Source organism: Urocitellus parryii, chromosome 11 (assembly GCF_045843805.1).
Source record: "Urocitellus parryii isolate mUroPar1 chromosome 11, mUroPar1.hap1, whole genome shotgun sequence".
NCBI lineage: Eukaryota > Metazoa > Chordata > Mammalia > Rodentia > Sciuridae > Urocitellus > Urocitellus parryii.
Genome location: NC_135541.1, coordinates 17,115,714 through 17,121,972, shown reverse-complemented (window position 1 = coordinate 17,121,972; position 6,259 = coordinate 17,115,714). Strand labels below are relative to the sequence as shown.

The 6,259-nt window shown below is 42.5% G+C and overlaps 1 non-coding gene across 1 annotated transcript; it reads right to left on the bottom strand.

Annotated features, from left to right (window-relative positions):
• Positions 1-2,696: 2,696 nt before the first annotated feature.
• On the bottom strand, positions 2,697-2,830 carry LOC113184897 (U11 spliceosomal RNA). The gene has a single exon (XR_003301069.2). It is a non-coding gene; the product is annotated as a U11 spliceosomal RNA (small nuclear RNA).
• Between the last annotated feature and the right edge of the window lie 3,429 nt (positions 2,831-6,259).

The window sequence follows — 6,259 nt, the reverse complement described above, 5'->3', positions numbered from 1 at the left end:
ACTGTCCCCCAGGCCTGGCATATTCTTCCTCCAGACTCCAGCTGCCTCCTCCTGTCTCCCAGAGCCTCCCTGTTCTCACAGTCTCAAGTTTTGCCCAGTTTCTTTCTGCATCTCTTGTAAGGCCCTCCCCCATTCCTTAGCTGCCTCATTCCTGTCTGAACCAGTTCCCCCACCACCACAATGTATATTCTAAAATGGAATATCCATTAGAGCAATATTAGTCACAGGATAACACCCAGATCCTAGAACATTGCCTGGTACACAGAGAACACTAAAAAAATGTTTATTTAGGACTTCCTGCACTTTTGTGTCTGTCTCCCCACCCCCCATAGTTTACCCCTCCCTAATGCATCATCCACATTCCCAGAAGCCAGAAACCACTAACAGATGGGGAGTGAATCAGAAAAGAAGGCAGAGGGAGAAAGGGAGGAAGTTTTGGCAGTTGGTGAAAAAAACAAAACAAAACAAAACAAAAAACAACAAAAAAACCCCCAGGTGGATCACCTCCTCCCCCATCCCAGCCCCAGCCCTACCCTGACACCCAGTCCACTACCAGGACCCAAAGCAAAAAGCCAATTTCTGGTTTGGGAGTCCTGGAGTACAAGACTCAAGTCCTGCCGGCCCTGTGACCTTGAACTAGTCTCTGCTTCTGCCTGTTTTCTTTCTTTCTTGTACTGGGGATTGACCTCAAGATCCTTTATCATTTAGCTACATTGCCAGCCCTTTCTATTTTTTGAGACAGGGTCTTGTTGAGTTGCATAAGTCCTTGCTAAGTTAAAGCTGCTCTCAAACTTGTGATCTTCCTGTCTCAGCCTTCCAAATTGCTGGGATTACAGATATGCACCCACCACATGTGGCTTTCAACTTGCTTACTTTCTTTCTTTTTTCCCCCAGTACCAGAGAATGAACCTAGGGGTACTTAATCACTGAACCACATCTCTAGCCCTTTTTATTTTCTTATTTTGAGACAAGTCTCACTAAGTTTCTTAGTACCGCACTAAATTGCTGAGGCTGGCTTTGAACTTGCAATCCTCCTCTCAGCCTTCTGAGCTCTTGGATTACAGGCATGCACCACTGAACCCAGCCATTTAGCCATTTTTATTTATGTATTTTGCAGTGCTCAGGATCCAATCCAGGATCTTCCACATGTGAGGAAAGCACCTCGTGTATGCTAAGCAAGTACTCTACCAGTAAGATACAACCCAGCCCCTATTAGCAAATTATTATTGTTTTATAACCTATGTATATAGTAGTACTGGAAATGGAACTCCGGAGCAAATTCCACCACAGCCCTTTTCATTTTTTTTTTTTGTTTTTTAGTCATTTCAAAATATAAAATTCAAAAAGGATAAAAATAGAAATACACACACACACACACACACACATATATATATATATATATATATATATATATATATTTTTTTTTTTTTTTTTTTTCATTCAGTGGCATTAAGGACATTCATATTGTTGTGCAAAAATTATCCATCTCCATCTCCGGAACTTTTGCATCATCCCAAACAGAAATTCTGTGTGGGTTGGGGATGTGGCTCAAGCGGTAGCGCGCTCGCCTGGCATGCGTGAGGCCCGGGTTCGATCCTCAGCACCACATACCAACAAAGATGTTGTGTCCGCCAATAACTAAAAAATAAATATTAAAAAATTCTCACTCTCTCTTAAAAAAAAAAAAGAAAGAAATTCTGTGTATCCATTGAAGGTAGCTTCCACTCCACCTCCTCTCTCCTTTTCCCTAGAAACCATTATTATCTCTCTGAATTCGACTTTTCTATTTACCTCATGTAAGTGGTATTATATACACTTGCCCTTCTGCATCTGACTTGTCTCATTAAACAAGTCTTCAAGGTTCATCCAAGTTGTACCAAGTTATAAGGTGTCTGTGCTTTTATTACTTCCAGGGGAGCACTTCTACCACTAAGCTTCATCGAAAAGCCCCTTCCCGTCTCCCCCTCCCGCTTCCCCCTCCTCTTTTCCCTCCCGCTTCCCCCTCCCCTCCCTTGAGGGAAGGGAACTATATATACACTTCCCTCCCCTCCCTATATTCTCCTTTTTTGACAAGGTCTCAATAAATTGGTTAGGGAACTTCCTAAGATGAATGAACTCAGGATCCTCCAGCTTCAGCCTTCAGAATCGCTGGGATTACAGGCCCGCCTTGTTTTGTTTTTTAAAAATAGTATTTCCCTAAATGTTGAGACTACTCTCAAGTTTGGAATCCTCTCACCGGAGTCTCCAGAGCTGTACAAAAATTATGCACCTCCGGGACTCGCCAATATGTCTGACCCAAATATATATATATTTATTTTTTTAGTTTTCGGCGGACACAACATCCTTATTTGTATGTGGTGCTGATAATCTAACCCAGGCCGCACCATGCCAGGTGAGCGCAATACAGCTTAAGCCTCATCACCAGCCCGAACTACTTATTTTTAATTGCTGAAATCGTCCAGCCAAGTGCTGAGGATGACTTTGAACTCTCAGGTTTAAACGTCTATGACCACTTTCGAAGCACAGTAACAGGCCTCACACCTGCCTGCATCTTACTTAGCTACCATCCTTTTAAGGGAATATTAGAGGGCAAATACAACATGAACTTCCGTAAAGCAAATCCCTTGTAGACTACTGAGACACATAACAGAAGCCAAAAGCGCCCCCTCAGAATCTCACGTTGGAATGACAAACTTAAGGGCGCCGGGACCAACGATCACCAGCTGCCCAAGTACCAAAAAATTATGCTTCCGAAATCTCTTGATGTCGATTCCGCACGAAGAGCAATCGAGTTGCCCTACGTGTGCCACTCACGACAGAAGCCCTTTTTGCTTGAGCACTGTTAAGCCAGAGAGCCGATGTAGTTCGATTCATCTTTTGGTAAAGGTGAAAAAAAAAAAAAAAAAGCGCAAATTACTTCAGATTCTATACTCCCGAAACTAAGGAGGAAGTTCCAAAATCTTTTGAGGCGGAGGGAAATGTTCACATACAGAATCAATACTGTCCTTTCTATTTTTATTTAGAAGGAAAGGCACGGACTTGAGTTAATATGCAAATATGAGCAGTGCTTGCTGGGAAGGTTTTGGCGGACGCCCTTTGAGAAGCGAACCTGAGCCCCTGCAGGAGCAAGCGGGTTAGCGGTACTACCCAGCAGCAATGCGCAGTGGGGTTCCTCCCTGTGGTTTTTTTGCTTCTCACCCGAAGGGTCTCCCGTAGGAGGAGACGAATATCGGTGGTTATGGTTACCTAATGGGAACATACGAATCCCGACTTATCAAAATAGCAAACACGCAAACTTGGGTCACCCTAGATCTGCTTCTGCGGGAGTGCAGAGGAGGCATCACATGACTTAAGAGGGGGAAACTGGGAGCACTCTAAACTCCCAGGTGACATCAAGTGATAAGCATAATGTCACAGTGTGCTCATATGATGGAATGTTATATGCAGCACTTCGACCGGAGTGAATTACACATCAAAATAAGTTTTTTTTTTGGTTTTGGTTTTCTTTTTTTGGTACCGAGGATTGAACTCAGAGGCGCTCGACCACTGAGCCACATCCCCAGCCCCAGTTGCTTAGCACCTCGCTTTTGCTGAGGTTGGCTTTGAACTTGTGATCCTCCTGCTTAGTCTCCCCAGCCACTGGGAATACAGGCGCACCCGTTCGAAGCAGTAAGTTTTAATAAGGTAGAACGTGATACGTTAATACAAAAAATGAAGCAATATTGTACATGGAATGACTTAAGTAGATCAATGGCTAATTTTTTAAAAGTATATAAAAATGATGTTGAAAGAGCACAGAGGCTCACTAGCCCAAGCCACCCAGAAGGCTGACAGGATTTCAAGTTTGAGGTCAGCCTCAGCAACTAAGAACCTGTCTCAAAACAAAAAGGGTTGGGGATACAGCTCAGTGGTAAAGCAATCCTCCCCAGTACCAAAATATAATAAAGAACACTCCCAGTGCAAAATCCAGTCCTAATATATTTTCTACAGCTGTATTTGTATGTACAAATTTTTTAAAAAGATATCAAAGAACATAGACTGTTAGACATTTTTTTTTTTTAAAGAGAGAGTGAGAGAGGAGAGAGAGTGAGAGAGAGAGAGAATTTTTAATATTTATTTTTTAGTTCTCGGCGGACACAACATCTTTGTTGGTATGTGGTGCTGAGGATCGAACCCAGGCCGCACGCATGCCAGGCGAGCGAGCTACCGCTTGAGCCACATCCCCAGCCCTGTTAGACATTTTTTTTCTTTTTTGTGGTGCTGGAGATTGAACCCAAGGCCTTGTGCAACTGAGGCAAGCATTCTACCAACTAGGTATATCCCCAGCCCTAGAGATTTTACTTTTTAAAATCTATTTTAGGGGCTGGGCTATAGCTCAGTGGTAGAGCACTTGCCTAGCATGTGTGAGGCACTGGGTTCAATCCTTAGAACCACATAAAAATAAGTAAATAAAATAAAAGTATTATGTCTGTCTACAACTAAAAATTTTTTTTAAATCTATTTTAATAATGTATGGAGATTTCTATTCCTTAGACTAGAAATTACAAGAGCAAGGCGACACAGAACTAGTTCTTACATTGTAATAGGAAGGAGAAGTATAGAAACTGGTGGGAAGTATACAGATGGGTGCTGTCGATTATTGGGGACTCCTCCTATAATCTACCAGTGTTATTTTATTTTTTGGTACTGGGGATTGAACCAAAGGTTGCTTTACCACTAACTACATCTCCCTTCTTCATTATTTGAGACAGGGTCTTGGTAAGTTGCTTAGGACCTCACTAAGTTACTGAGACTGGCCACAAACTTGCCATCCTCCTGCTTCAGCCTGCTGAATTGCTGGTATTACAGGTGTACACCACCGCACCTGGCTACATTACTTTTTAAATGCAAATCATCACTGGGGTGTGGTGGTGCACACCTGTAATTCTAGAGGGGGGTGCTTGAGAAAGGAAGATTGTGATTCAAAGCCAGCCTCCTCAATTTGGCCAGGCCCTAGGCAATTTAGCAAGACCTTGTCTCAAAATAAACAAACAATAATAATAAAATGAATGCAAACCATCATCTTACTCCTCTCCTTAACCCTCCAATGCCTTCCCATTGCACAATAATAAAATTACAAATTCCCACTATAGTATACAGTCTGGCCTGAAATGAATTCCTGCTTACCTATTCAACCTCACTGTCTCTCCCTGTCACCTATTAAGATTTGGACTTGACTAAATTATTTCCTAACCTAGAGCTTTCACTCAAGTACCTTCATCACTAAGATAGATAAGCCTAACTTATTGTGGTACTTTTTTACACTTTCGTGCATTTGGCCTAGATTGTGAACTCTCCAAGGACAAGGATAGCCACTAGTATGTATCCAGCAAAAGGTTTGGCACCCAATAAGACAATAAACATTTGTTGAATGGATGCATATACATTCAGGTAGGGTATTAAAAAGACAAACAGGAGTTCGACAACAAAAGCTGACATGCCAAGAGAACAAAGAGAATAGTGGCAGGAAAATAAGGCTACGCAAGACAACAGGTTGGCACCTAATGGTGATGAGGCCTTGAATCTGAGAATCTGGTTCTAGTATCAGGGTAGAGGGTGGTTTGGGAACATTGTGGGGTCAAGGATGGGAAGATATAAAGACAGGGCAAGTTGCTGCACCCATTTTTTTCCCAATTCCTGCTGGCAGCTACTGTTCAAGCTCTGGGCTGTCACAGACCTTTATACATTGTTTGTAAGTTGTTTTCCATTTTACCAAGGATTTACCTCGGTAAATTCCATTTACCGCAAATGCTGAAACCGGGTCTTGCTTACACGTCTAGAGACTAGGGCAAAAAAGAAGAAGAAAAAAAAAAAGGCAATAATTGCCACCAAGCAATTGCTGGATGAAATAACTCAAAAGACCAGAACTAAATGATTACAGGCCAGGCTCAGGTTTGGGGTGAGAGTTCTCTATTCAAATTGAGGCTCTATACTTAACCTGGATAAATTTTTCACAGGTTTCCTTGAAAAGATTAAATGACACATCGGAAGTAAGGGATTAACAGTTCTGGACAGTACGCGCTCAATTGTTATTAAATGTTATTAGCTACAACTTCACAACCGGTTTCTCCAGTCCTCGGGCTTTTGTGCTGCCAACTCCCCTGTTTCGGCCAAACAGGATACCATGGGGTACTGCAGTCCCAGGTGATATTCCCGTCCAGATATCACGACAAAAGCACCAACCAAAAATGGCGACTTCAAAATCATCCGAGGGCGTCAT